This window comes from Gigantopelta aegis, chromosome 14 (genome assembly GCF_016097555.1).
Source record: "Gigantopelta aegis isolate Gae_Host chromosome 14, Gae_host_genome, whole genome shotgun sequence".
Lineage (NCBI taxonomy): Eukaryota > Metazoa > Mollusca > Gastropoda > Neomphalida > Peltospiridae > Gigantopelta > Gigantopelta aegis.
The window spans coordinates 42085579-42100228 of NC_054712.1; positions in this window are offsets into that span (position 1 = coordinate 42085579).

The following is a 14650-nucleotide window of genomic DNA, read 5'->3' on the forward strand; positions in this document are numbered from 1 at the left end:
CTGGCAGGTTAAGGACACGAACGAGACTACGTCTAGTGTGAACCTTAGCCAGGTAGTCTAATATGACGGTGAAAACACATTCAATATTTATAATAGGTATAAGAAAGAATTCAGCTGTAAGCCAAACTGTAAGACACAGGGAAGCGAACTGCTATTAACGTGTATTGTTCATTTCGCCGAGTCATTTCTAAAAGTCCCCATCTTTCATAATTTTTGTTTTGTTTTGTCATTGTTATTTAAAGGAACAGTTTTGAGTGTGCTGTCAGTCAATCTGACACAAATGACATACATATTAAATATTTAGAATACGTATGCACAAAAAGTCAACTGTTAAGTGTAGCACTTGGAAACAGGTTAGTTAAAGTTTGTTTTGTCATTGTTATTTAAAGGAACAGTTCTGAGTGTGCTGTCAGTCAGTCTGACACAAATGGCATACATATTAAATATTTAGAATACGTATGCACAAGAAGTCAACTGTTAAGTGTAGCACTTGGAAACAGGTTAGTTACAGTTTGTTTTGTTTAGCAACACCATTATCATCAATCATCGGCCTTTTGGATTTCAAACATTTGGTAATTTTGACATATATTCTTAGAAAGGAAACTCGCAACATTTTCCATTCCTATCAAGGGATATTTTATATGCACCATCCCATAAAGAGAATAGCAACTACCACGGCCTTTGATACACCAGTCGTGGTACACTGGTTGGAACAAGATAAAAACAGGTTAGAAACCTGCTGTTGACGTGTATTGTCGCGACCTGTTGTCATTTTGTCTTAGCAACCAAGATTTGCGTCCCTTGAGAAAAGTGTGTTTGTTTTCATTAACAACACCACTAGAGCACATTGATTTATTGATAATCGACTAATGGATGTGAAACATTTGGTAATTTTGACTAACAGTCTTAGAGAAGAAACCCGCTGCATATTTCCATTAGTAGCAAAAAACCACGGCATTTGATATACTAGTCGTAGTGCATTGGTTGGAATGAGACATAGACCACCGACGGAGATCGATCCTAGACCGACCGCGCATCAAGCGAGCGTTTTACCACTGGGCTACGTCTCGCCCTGCGTCCCTAAGAAAGACAAAAATGACGGAGAAAACCGATCTCCGTCGTGTACTTGTGATGTGATCGGCTAGTAAGTTTTACGATCGCATCCCTATATCGACTTCACCCAGAGCGAATTTCATCTAGTTAGTAAGATGCAAGGCAGCTACACAGTCTCACTTAAGCACTGTCAACTGACCTTTGACCGTTAACCTGGACCCACAGTAGAGGAGTTTGGTTCCTATCAACTCCATCTTCTACTATTTTATTTATATGTGTTTCTTTAAAACCGAATACGGTACCCATTTGTTTGGGTTCATGTAATTCCAACTTTTGTATTAATTTTCGGCAAAAATTACAGTGTTAAGCGGTAATGTGTTCTAATACAAGTATGACCGCATCTAGTTGTTTTGTAAATTATTATTATTGTTAGTGATATTTTTTAGTCCTTTTGTAGAGGGGTTTTTTTCTGACACGAGCCTCAGAAAATCATGTTTAAAAAAAACACAAAAAAAACAACAACATTGAAACGAGACTTAAATATTATTTGACAGTATTAGACCCCCCCCCCCCCCCCCCACACACACACACACATATTCACACGATTCAAGGAACAAAAAGACACATTTTGACACAAGTCACAAATCATTCTTATACGTGTCAGAAGCAATCATTCTGGCACAAGTCTCAAAATATCATTCTTACACAAGTGTCAAAAAACATTCTGATACGTGCTACTCATGTTCTGGTCAATGTTGTGCACCGCAGCTGCTGTAAACAACTGTTTTCAGAGTTTTGGTAGACGCATAACCCCATCGTAACACTAGATGTAAATCGTTAAACTGCAGAATTTAATAGACATGGGACCTTAAAAAGCATCTGAAAGATATTTCAGGGTCTGGTCATGCATGTATATAGCTTTCATATAATTCCTAAGTGACTACCTTTAGACATTAATTACAGTAATAGCATTCGACCGGTGGCCATTTTGGAAAATATGACCTTGAAAATTGACCCAAGGTCATTTCAAGGTTACCAGCATAAAGGCCACATATTATTTCTTACAAGTGTTCAGTGCAAATATTACACATATCTGGTGTAAATTAGGCTTACAATGTGAGATGGGCGCCCTCTTATAAGGGCCCTATGGGCAACCTAGGGAGACACCACAGCATCGTAGAGGTCTAAAATTAACGAGCTACTCTCGATTCACTAATATCAAAACCTATATTAGCTCGGCCATTTACCTTTCCACCGACCGTTCAAAATTGCGCCAAATTCCCTCAATCAAAATTGCGCACCCTTTTCTCTTTGGCATTTAACTGCTCCATTCAAATTCCATAGCACCACCACCACCCCTACCCGCCTGCTACCGATTTGATCGGGCTGCTAGTGCTCACTTGCACCTGCCAGTGCAGGCGGTCCCCTCTCCCCTCCCCCCACCTTTCCTGTCATGTAAATTAGGACCCTGCTCTGAAAACGTGTGTGGCAACATTTTCGAGACCTGTGTGTTGTAAACATAATGAGTGATGAAGTCAGTTAAGGACTATCTGTTATTTATTTTATGTTCATCTGGGTATGAACACAAAACATGGGGTATGAACACAGATGTTTGCTGATGATCTTTGTTTTTGTTCATATCCAAATGAACGTAAGAGAATTAACAGACAATACTTATAATTTTAAACCTACTTACTAATAATAACACTAAAAATTCATATTTTATTTTGAATTATTTTTTGGTTCTTCAACAAGGTAGAGATTAATTTCAGCCATAGTGACAATTGTTATACTTCCAGGCCTCGGTTACTAAAAAAACTATAGCTCTTTTGCAGACTAGTCATGCAGCAGAGGCCACCAAAAGTGAAATGTACCGGAACTGAAATTAATCCCTAGGGTGTATAGTTCATGAAAATATAAGATGACATTATTTCAAATTGGTGCGAACACGATGGCGGCCACTTCGAAAATGACCGCCAGTCCATCAATAACTGATGTTTATGGATGCTATAAGTTCATCAAAGCTGTTTGTAATACTATCAGAAAATTGGTTGTCAAACAATTAAAATGGCTGACTAAAATGGCGGCGGTTTTTGGTATGAAAATCTAATAATTTGAGTTGAAATATTAAATTTTGATAGTTGACACATTTATAGTTGCCATGTTTTGAAGAGTCGAGCGTGGAATAATCTTCGTAGTGTTTTACCTTTCTAAGGACATATCATATTTTCCTCTGGGAATGTCCTTGGTTAAGAAGTGATGAGATATTTAACATGTCTCGGCAAAACAAGTCGGATGGAAAGGATATCAACACTAACACTTAAACACGGGACATGTCGTTGCTATGTGTTTTTGTTGATTATTTAAACAGATTCACCGATTATAGTCCGTCCAATCCTATAATATTGGGGTTTTGGGTAAATAATTTCAGTTTTATTTGACGCAAGAAGAAAAATAAATGTGTTTTAGAAAATTAAAAAAAAAAAAAAATAATAATGATAATAATAATAATAATAATAATAATAATAATAATAATAATTTTTAGAAATAGATAACTTGTAGTACATTCCATAGTATGAAAAAGGTATGTCATGTGGGAAGGACTATATGAGTGCAGGTGATGCCCCAAAAGTGATCCAACTATCACAGGAAAAGTGCTATGAAGGATATGATTGCATTTCATGGGGATTTTCAAATACCATTTTAATGTCAACGGGTGATGTGTGAAAACCATATTGCGAATCAGGGCCGTATCCAGCATTTTGTAAGTTAGCGGGGGTAGTAAAATTCTAAAACGTTTGTCGAAAGCGACGTCTGTAGGGCGTTTCAGGGGAATGCTCCCTTGAATTGTTTGAAAGAAATGTACTCAGAGATGCATTTTTATGGAAATCAATGAATTAAGAACGGGCTGGGGGTAGGTGGCGGAGGGGGTATGAGACAGGCGATAGTACAGGGGTTTGTGAAGTTCTAGACTGTGAGAAGCGACATTTTGAAGAGGGTTCGGGTCATGCTTCCCCGATAAAAGTAAATTTTTTGTTTTAAATTCGCTTGGAGCTCTCTCTCTCTCTCTCTCTCTGTGTGTGTGTGTGTGTATGTGTGTGTAACCTTAAAAAGAAACCGGTCTGCGCACGCGCCTATGAAACCAATGTGACTCCCCTTCTAGATCCGCCAATGAATATGCTGCATATCCCATGTCTATTTGCTACGGGTGGAAGATGGTGTTGACTGGAATGGTGAAGAAGACTATGCGAACAGTGTGCCTCCCATGGGTGGACATACCCACAGAAGAAATATAATCGATATATATCTGATCAATTCAGACGTCTAATCGCGTCCACTTTAGAGGCTTGTCACTTTGCTTGTGCTTTGATATTATATTGTTCGAGAACATGTTTCTTATCGAGAGATGCAGTACACGTCTGTCAGATAATTGCGGTTGCACTGTTTTGTATTAGCTTCACATTGAGGTACGTATAAGTTAGTTCAGAAATAATAAATTGGGGAACTATATTTCATAGCGGGGTTTTCTTTTTGGACTTTGTTAACGAATCGTCGATAGGATATATATCGCGTCCTGTTTCTACGTCTTCATTTCTAATCCTCTTTTTATGAAACTTCACACATTATCAGGGTTGAAAATTAGCAGTTGCCCGGTCGCTAAGAGCAACCAAGAATTTTATAAAGGTAGTCCGTTGGGCGACCATCGATTTTAAAGTCTGGCGAGTATGGTACCAGTTAAAAAAGAAACGCAGTGAAACTGGATCGAATGGCCAATATGACAAAAGACACCGCGTCTCTTTTGGCGCGAACTACAGATCTAGCAAGAGACGATATTATTGAACATGTGCTATATTTTGACAGCCCCAGGCTGACAGACTAAGTTTCAGCTTCTACGATTTTGGTCTGGGATTGTAAACAAATATAGCTCAAAACATATTGTAGACATTTGAATTGTTTTGTTTTTTAAAGTCGTCGGCTAATTGGAATGGACTGGATACGCCATAATTATCTAGTAGACCTATTTTTTTTTTTTTACATTATTAAATGTTATGGTACAAATAAATCCTATTTAATTAGCTTATTAGTATTTTATTCATTAGCTTATTAGTATTTTATTCTGGGACAAAATTAAAATTTATCTTGTAGTTTTAACTCACACTAACAATGAAATTTTCCATTACTACAGGGATTATTCCAAAAGTCAATTAATTGGCATGTAAATATAAATTTCATTAAAAAAACATAGTAATTTATTAAATTGTATGGGTATTTGGGGAAATAGTGGATGATTCCATCAATCTTATCTAGTGCCTTGTCTATAGAACAACTTATCCCTAGAAAATCCTTTACTTGAGAGTTCATCTCTCTTGCATCGCCATAAAGAGGACTGCCACTCAGACTAATTTACTAAAACATGCGCAGTACTACCTTTTATGGTTTTAGTATCTTTATACTGCAATATCAGTTACTTCAGAGACAATACACGTCAAACTGCATAAATTGGCTGTTCTAGCATTTTTGTATTAAACATTATATTTAATCTGTATCATTTAATTGTAATTTGTAAAGAAACATTTTTTATTTATAATGGATTTCTTTTACCAAAAAAAAAGGTTTTTGGGTTTGTATGGTTTAAAACTTAATAATATGTTTTTTAATATGAATTTTAACTTCATTCATCGTTTTCCTTCTGACGCACACGGACTATATACATGGTTATTATTATACATGGTTATTATTCAACAAACAAAATTCTAGTTTTGATTTTTGTTGTGCAGTTAAATTGGACGGCTAGTTGAATTTGAGAAGGGCCAGTAAGATTTTAGGCTGGCGACCATGGTTTTCATGTTAATTTTCAACCCTGTAAATGCACTGAAGAAGGATTGTTTAGGACAGTGTTTCACCCGTGTATACGCATACGTACAATGATAAATATAACTAATCTATATTACTTTATGTTTTAGAATAATTGTCTAGCATAAATAGAAGTCGGGTTTTGATCACGCTCCACGTTTGTCACATATAATTATGACGCCGGTTTGGAAGTATATCTTTCTTTTTCTTCTTTCTATTTCCACTTAGATATATATATATAGCGGCCACCTGTATTCAGCGGTCACCTGCCTGAAGTGGCCACTTTTTCCCTCCCAAATGATTTATAACGTAAATGCACCTGTAATAGGCGGTCACCTGTCTAACGCGGCCAGCGGCCACCCAAATCGCTAAAATACCTGTATTAAGCGGCCACAGTAAATGTTTACTATTACGCTTGACATTTGTAGGTTCACTTTCTATGACAATACACCGCATGAAGTAGAAATTAAATAATTAAATGGAAAGAGAAAACAAACTTGTTGAGAAGGGTTAATTTAATCCATTCCAGTTGCAGTTTTTCCTTAAGGAGGCGACATGTCAAAAGTTTATTTATAGTAAACTGTGAAGCACACATCCGTTAATTAGCAGTACAGACGCTAAAACAAAAAACAACAACAAATGTTTTAAAGACTATATGTCTTAACCTGTAATCAGCGGCCACCTGTCTTAAGCGGCCACTTTTATCTACTCCCTTGTGTGACCGCTTAAGGCAGGTTTCTCTGTATGTGTGTATATATATATATATATATATATATATATATATATATATATATATATATATATATATATATATATATATATATTACAGATAATCTGTATAATCAGGTAATATGTATATTACCTGATTTTTTTCAGCTAATATGTATATTACCTGTTTCACTCAGGTATTATGTATATTAGCTGAAAAAATCAGGTAATATACATATTACCTGAAATATACTTCACTAATTTATACAGATTACAGAATGTTCACCATTCTATCCCACATGACAACATATGATGGAGTCTTTTTCTCTCATTCATTCGGTAAATAAACCATTATTTTACACGAACAAACACAGATGGTTGAATAAGTAACTTGTTTATTTAACCATTGTATCTTAAATAAACTACACTATTGTATTTACCGTGTTTGTTTCATGTGTTAAATTATATTTAACAGTACAAATTAACAAGGCAGCTTTTAAAATGAAGGTTTTAATAACAAAATATTAACTTAAAACTGTCGAATGACCTCACGTCACCACCTCACATTAATATGATGTCATATATTATAAACAACGTCATGTTAAACGCAAGCGCGTGATATCCCATGTAAGATAGAAATTTCTTACATGGCTTTCTTTCGTGGGATAGCTATGTTCCATATACTTGAGGGTGAGAGAAAAAAAAAAAAAAAAAAAAATATATATATATATATATATATATATATATATATATATAATTATAACGCCAGTTTGGATATATATCTCTCGTTTACACACATAATTTGACGACAGTTGGGAACTGAGACACTCATGTGTTTTTGTTTTTGTTTTTGTTTTTTATATATATATATATATATATATATATATATATCAGTTTTAACTAGGGTTCCCAATTGTCGTCGAATTATGGGTGTAAACAGGTTTTGTAATATTTATTTATATCTTATCTTTAATAAAAAAAATTGTAAACTGATAGCGAATGTGTTCTGTATTGTGAATGTTTAATTACATTCTTTTTCCAGGATCAAATGAAAATAACACCCGGAAAGCCAATGACGTCATTAGCGATTGGAACAGGCGAAGTTGACGATTCAAGGGTCTACAGTTAGATTATAGCCAGTTATTTTTTTCAAGAAATACCAAATATACAGTTAGTTCCGTAGAAAAACGATTCAGTTTACAATGGACATAACTATATGGAGTTTTTAGATTTGTGATGCCCGCAAATGTTTCATTTGTTTCATTTTTGACCTCAGGCTAAAGCCTTCGGTCTAAAATGACATTTGCGGCATCAAATAGACAATAACACCCGCAAATCTAAAAACTCCATATGGTCATCTCCTAATTTGATACCAGTTTCGTTTAGTTTACTCTTTTGTGATTTTGATTTGTATATGTAATACTTTATGTTAACAACCAATTTACAAATGTATTTTTACTATTTATTATTCCACTGTGTTCCTATTCAACTGGATATATTCACCTTTTCGTAGTAACCATTGTTCTAGAATACTCTAAGAGTTCAACGACTTTAGGACAGTTATAAAATAGTTACACATATTAGAATCAATCAAGTTTATTGTTTGTAAAGAGGTATTTGTTGGTATAATTCTATGTAAAATATGGTATTGAAACCACAACAGTGTTGGGTATTTCAATGAGAAAAATGGTAAACTATAATATTTCGCTCACACTGAAGAGGTAAAATCACACCCTTCAACTGAATATTTCATATGTGATGCAGGAACAATTGACGATTTATTTGGTATTTTACAAAAAGTTTTACTTCCCAATTGCAATGGCGACTTGCTGTGTGTAGGTATTATAAATATTTAATGATGTAACTGCACTGAAGATGGATTCTTTTGGGGATAGTGTTTCGCCGGTGGATACGCATACGTACAATCATCTTCATAAATCAAGGCTAATATTCGTTCCTCGTTGTGACGGACCATGCTCTTAATTGTTTTTCGCCTGTGGCGATGTTAATTGTTTTAGATGGCCGTGTGCAGTCCCAATATGCACTTAGACAAGGTGGGCACCTTGTTACGTAATACCTTCGCGCGACCGTGCATCCCAATATGCACTTAGTCCAGGTGTGGAGGCCATGTGGCCAGTGGTTACGTAATACCTCCGATAGTGCGGTTCTACGACCGTGATTTTTAGCGATTGGCGACAGCTAGTCTGACCAGCTAAGAAAAATATGCCTTCCTGGTCGCTCTGGAAATATCACTTGTAGGTATTCGGTACCGCCTTGTACCCCCAGGCGATATTCGGATTTTTGTAATAAATAGATAGGATTTTAGAGATATCGGGGAGAAACATATTGGAAGGCTTCCAGGGAACCCGTCCGTTTGGACTTGGTAAATATTATTTCTGCTCTGTTGTATAACCTTGATGTGATTGATGTGACTTTAAATATTTTAATACTGTATTATACCAATATTAATTAGACAGTGTTTCCAGGTAAACTGACGAAGTAAATTGTAGGTTTCACTGTCTAAAATTATTAAAGCTTAACCAGTCATCCTAGAGGACCTAGGTAAACTGTAGGTTATTGGCTTTATTGTGACAGGTACCAGTATTAATTCTGTATTACAAGGTTACTGAATGAGTAGTTAAGGGTTAATTAAAAATTAACCAGTTAGGAATAGAGTTGTAATTCCTTTATTAATTAAGTTCCCCTGGAAGCGTTTCTCAATTATCACACGTGTGGGTGTTGTATCACGGTGAAGTGATTAGAATATTGTGTAAACTAGACACCTAGTGATTAACTAATTAAGTGATTAGTTCTGGGTTGTTATTATTATTGTTGTTGTAAATCACTACTGCGGCAGTACATTTGACAGCATAGTATTAATACAGATTCCAAAGTGTATAGTGTTTTTGTTGTGTTTTCTAGTGAACTAAACGTGCTATAATAACATATACTTTAGATAAGATCTATCTCTGATCATACCTAGAGACGAGCCACTCGGGTTTTAAACTGCCTGATACAGAGAGATCTAATAGATATACAGTTAGGAGAGATATTTGGATAATCGAGTTTTATTCAGTTACGGGTATTATAGGATCCCCGTGACACTCGTATTCAGCCTTGATACATGTCGTCAAGAAATCGTGCCACAAAATGCTTAAATTTCATTGGATGCGATGAGATCTGATTCCCTTATTATTGTAAACAAAGATGGCAGCGTCAGCGTCCGGCGGTTAATTTTTTATATTGCTTTCATGATTGTCACATGTTACCGATGCTGTGATTGGTCAGCGATGTCATCGTGTAAGGGACATAATCGGTGTTACAAATTTTCTTCCAATAGAGGGCGCTAGTAGTGGATATCAGTAATCTTGACTACATGTATCAAGGCTGAATACGAGGAACGAATATTAGCCTTGATTTATGAAGATGACGTACAATGGTAAATACACGACATTGTATAGTCAATGGTATCAATCTTTATTACTTTGTTTTAGAATAATTCTCTAGCATGAGTAGAAGTCGGGTTTCGATCACGCTCCACGCTCGTTACATTGTATGTGTGTGGTTATATTGGTTGATGTGAGAACAGGTTCTTATCTAAAGATACCCGTCAGTCAGATGTATGCGCTACTTATCGGCTGTCCTGAGTTGTATTGGCGCCACACTGAGGTATGTATCATGTCCGATCACGAGCATTACGCGAAAACGATCTGCAATTGTCTCGCTTAGCACACTCCATCCTACAGTTCACCTTGATTCTGACACTGCTTGTGGAGGTCATTACACAATCCATAATTATGACATCATCAACCACGTGATTCCGAATCCACAAAAACTACTCAATAGTGTCGTTGTAAAATAAGAAGGATCCCATCTAGTTCAGATGAATGGCTGGCACGTGGTTAAAGACCTGTAGCCTACTTTGCCCTCAAAATAGTTTCACCAGCGATTCAATATTTCTGAAAATACCTACAATCGCTTGCTTAAAATAGTAATCGGGGCGGGATTTAGTTCAGTTGGTTGGGTGCTTGCCAGAGTTGCTCTCGTCGCAGGATCGAACGACCTCGGTGGATTCATTCAACTCAGTGGCGTAGCGTGGGCAGGGCCACCGGGGCGGTTGCCCATGGCGCAAAAGTCTGGACTGGTGGGACTCGGGAAGTGCTAACGGTCCACTGGTTAGGGGGCGCAATACTTGCCATGCCCCTGGCGCTGGCAACCCACGCTACGCCACTGATCCAACTGATTGTGTTTTTTTCTCGTTCCAATCAGTGCACCATGTCTGGTCAGAGGTCGTGGTATGTGCTTTCCTGTCTCCGAGAAAGTGCATCCCTCTGAAGACTACGTGTCAGAATTACCAAATGCTTCACATTCAGTAGCCCATAATTAATTGACCAATGTCCCTAGTGGTGTATTTAAACAAAACAAACTTTAACTTTAAAATAGTATTCTACCGTGCACGCATTCAGACGAACCTGTGTTACGGTAGGTGTAGAATGGTTTCTGTCGTCTGCACTGGTACAGCGTTCGCTCGATACGCGATCGGTGTGGGATCGATCCTCGTCGGTGGGCTATGCTGTCTGTGGGATGGTGCATGTATAAAAGATCCTTTGCTGTTAATCGAAAAGAGCAGCCCATGAAGTGGCGAAAGCGGATTTCATCTCTCAATATCTGTGTGGTCCTTAACCATATGTCTGACGCCATATAACCGTAAATAAAATGTGTTGAGTGCGTCGTTAAATAAAACATGTCTTTCTTTCTAGTGCGTGCTCTAAAGTGGCAGTCCTCCTACAAACGGAATTGCAACCATATACCGTGCACACGATCCGCTCTGCTCTGTAGACAGTGACTCATGGCTGCATTACCCTCTACGAATGTGTCATTGCTACTTCAGAGATACGATACTTAATATACCGATGGCAGATACGTAATGACCATACACGTTACGGCTACTATTAAACATTTCTTAAATGTTACATTTAAAGATATTTAAAGATTGTTTGGATGTCTTACTGGCGGTATTTATTTGAGGACCACCTACGGGGTCTATGGAAAATAAACATATATCTCTCTATAAAAGCTCGTGTGAGAAAACGAGGTGTGATTGGTTGGGGGAAGGGGGTTGGTTGGGGGGGGGGGGGGGGGGGGGGGGGTATGGCCCCATGGTCCCTTTTCTGGCTACCAACGTTAAAGACGGGGATTTTGCGGTATTTGACTTAATAACTGACCCATTAAAATAAAATCCTAAAGTATAAATAAATTCATTCATTCAAAACAAAACAAACAAATAAATAAATAACACAATAAATAAAGCAATGAATAAATAAAAATAAATAAATAAGCAACAATAAATAGCAAAATAAATAAATAAATAGCAAAATAAATAAATAACAATAACAATAAATAAACAAATAAATAAATAAACAAATAAATACATTAATAACATTAATAAAAATAAAATAATATTTACCTCGATGATGTACAAAAAAGTTTTTGTTTAACGACACCACTAGAGCACATTGATTAATGAATCATCGGCTACTGGATGTCAAACATTTGGTAATTCTGACTCGTAGTCATCAGAGGAATCCCGCCACATTTCTCCTAATGCAGCAAGGGATCTTTTATATGCACCATCCCACAGACAGAATAACACATACCACGGCCTTTGATATACCAGTCGTAGTGCACTGGCTGGAACGAGAAAAAGCCCAATGGGGCCACCCACGGGGATCAATCCCAAACCGACCGCGCATCAAGCGAGCGCTCTACCACTGGGCTACGTCCCGCCCCTCGATGTTGTACAAATGCAAAATAAAACCATTGCTAGCAACACCATAAACGTGTTTGGCAAGGTTCGTCTTTCCCAAAACCCGCACGCAAGTGCACTGTGTAGGCAGTGCCGGGTTTATGGGGGCAAAGAGGGCAATTACCTCGGGCCACTCTTCCAGAGCCCCGAGCCCCCCCCCCCCCCCCCCCCCCCCCCCCCCCAACTAAGGACTTCCTTTATGACATTTTTTTTAAATAATTATAAAATTAGCTCATTTTTTATTTGGCATGTAATTTAATTTCTATGTTGGGCACCACCCGAACATGAAGTGACCCGCCACCCCAACCTCCACCCCAAGGTCTAAATCCGGCCCTGTGTATAGGTGCAGACATCTTCTTGACCATAATGGAATTGGCACTACCAGACAGTGTTTTTTTAAAGACGAAAATTGTGGGGTTTCTAACGAAAAGCAGATAACTTGTCAAGGTGAGCGTTCTGGTTTTCATTGTATTGATTTCGATGATTTTTTATTTTTTATATATTTATTTACTTTAAATAAATAATAAAACAATAAGAAAAAAAACAAGAAGAAAGAAAGATTAGAAGGGAAGACAGACGACCGAAGAAATGAACAAGAGCAAGAAGGAAAATGATAAATATTCTCTTATTTGTGCAATTAACACACGAGAAGCTGTTTGTTTTTTTCTTTGTGATATCAAATGATATTTAATAATTAACTTTTTATCAGTGTCAGATTTCCATGCCTTGGATCAAGCTTCTTCTCTTCGTTTTTTTTTTTTTTTTTTTTTTTGGAGTGGGTGCTAGTGGGGTGGGTGTGGACTAGATGGGCTTATTAACAATGTTACGCCGTGATGCATACTAAATATGCGTCTGCCTACATCTCTTAATGCTTGTATAAAAACCAGGCTGTAATTTTTTTAAACCACACACACGTGTGTGTGTGTGTGCGCGCGCGCGTGTATATGTGTGTGTGATGTATGTATTTGTATGCATGTGTGTGTGTGTGCATGCATGCATATATAGGAAATAACTGGCTACTGTCATACGATATTGGTTTTATCCTACGAAGATTTTATTCTTCAAAGGCTTTATCCTGCGAAGGTGCTCGATAGAGCCTCGCAACATTCTTCATTTCAGCTGAGCAGGATAAAGTCGATAGCTTTAGACAGTAACCAGTTATTTTATTTATCTTGCACTCCACATAAAACGAAAAAGTAATGAAATGAACCATTTTATTTCACATCTAGGTCCATACGTGTTGAATGCCTTGTCGTCTTCAATGTCTATGCACCAAAACAAAACAGTTTTAAGTTTCTGACTGCTCCAAATGAAACTGCACTGAACATTTTTACTTGTCCATAGAACAACTATCGAGGTAAAATGTGTTTGTCCTAGCACATTTTCACTTGTCAGGACAAACGGACAAGTGCTTATTTCGTTGTGGGCTTGAGTGAATACTTTACTCAAATAGATCTATGTTTTTTCGTTAATGTTTGTTTCGTTTTGTAGTGATCAGGATTCTTTTTTATTACATATTAGCAAGCCTGTACCTTAGAAGCTATGAGCATGAATGGTGGGTGGAGTTTAATTTTTAATCTTTCATTTTTTATTTGGTTTTTGTTATTTACTGGATATGTCATTGCATGAATGAACGAATGTTCAACGACACCCCAGCACAAAATGTGGCGGGGGCCTACATACACATTGTACATCATAATTATGTTCATCATTGGGAAAATTGTTAGCTTTCAGGGCGTAATGTTATTATGTTGAGATTATATGGTGTCACAAATTGGGAGATATATTTTACTGCCACAAAAAAATAAAAACAAAAATAAAAATCCCATAACTGGTGACTTATAATAACACTAGGAATAAGCACACTTTAACAGCATTTCGCGGCATTTTAAAACATAAAAGCAGGTATTTTGAAGAAAAAGTAGGGAAAATAGGACAAAGACCAAAAAGTAGGAAAAAGAAGGATCGCTGGACAGCCTGCAATTCAAGCAAATATTAATACCGACATTGGAAGGCGTATTTGAGGTTCAGAAGGCAGGAGAGGATCACCGTACTTTTAACACGTAAATAGTACATAGATCTATGTACATCACAATATGTTTTTACATTTTAAAAATATAAGTCTCACTGAAATTTTAATGATGCATAGGAACTTTTTTCCGTGAGTATATATATATAAATACATGTAAAAATATATATAAACCATGTAGCTGCTGCTACACAGTGTGG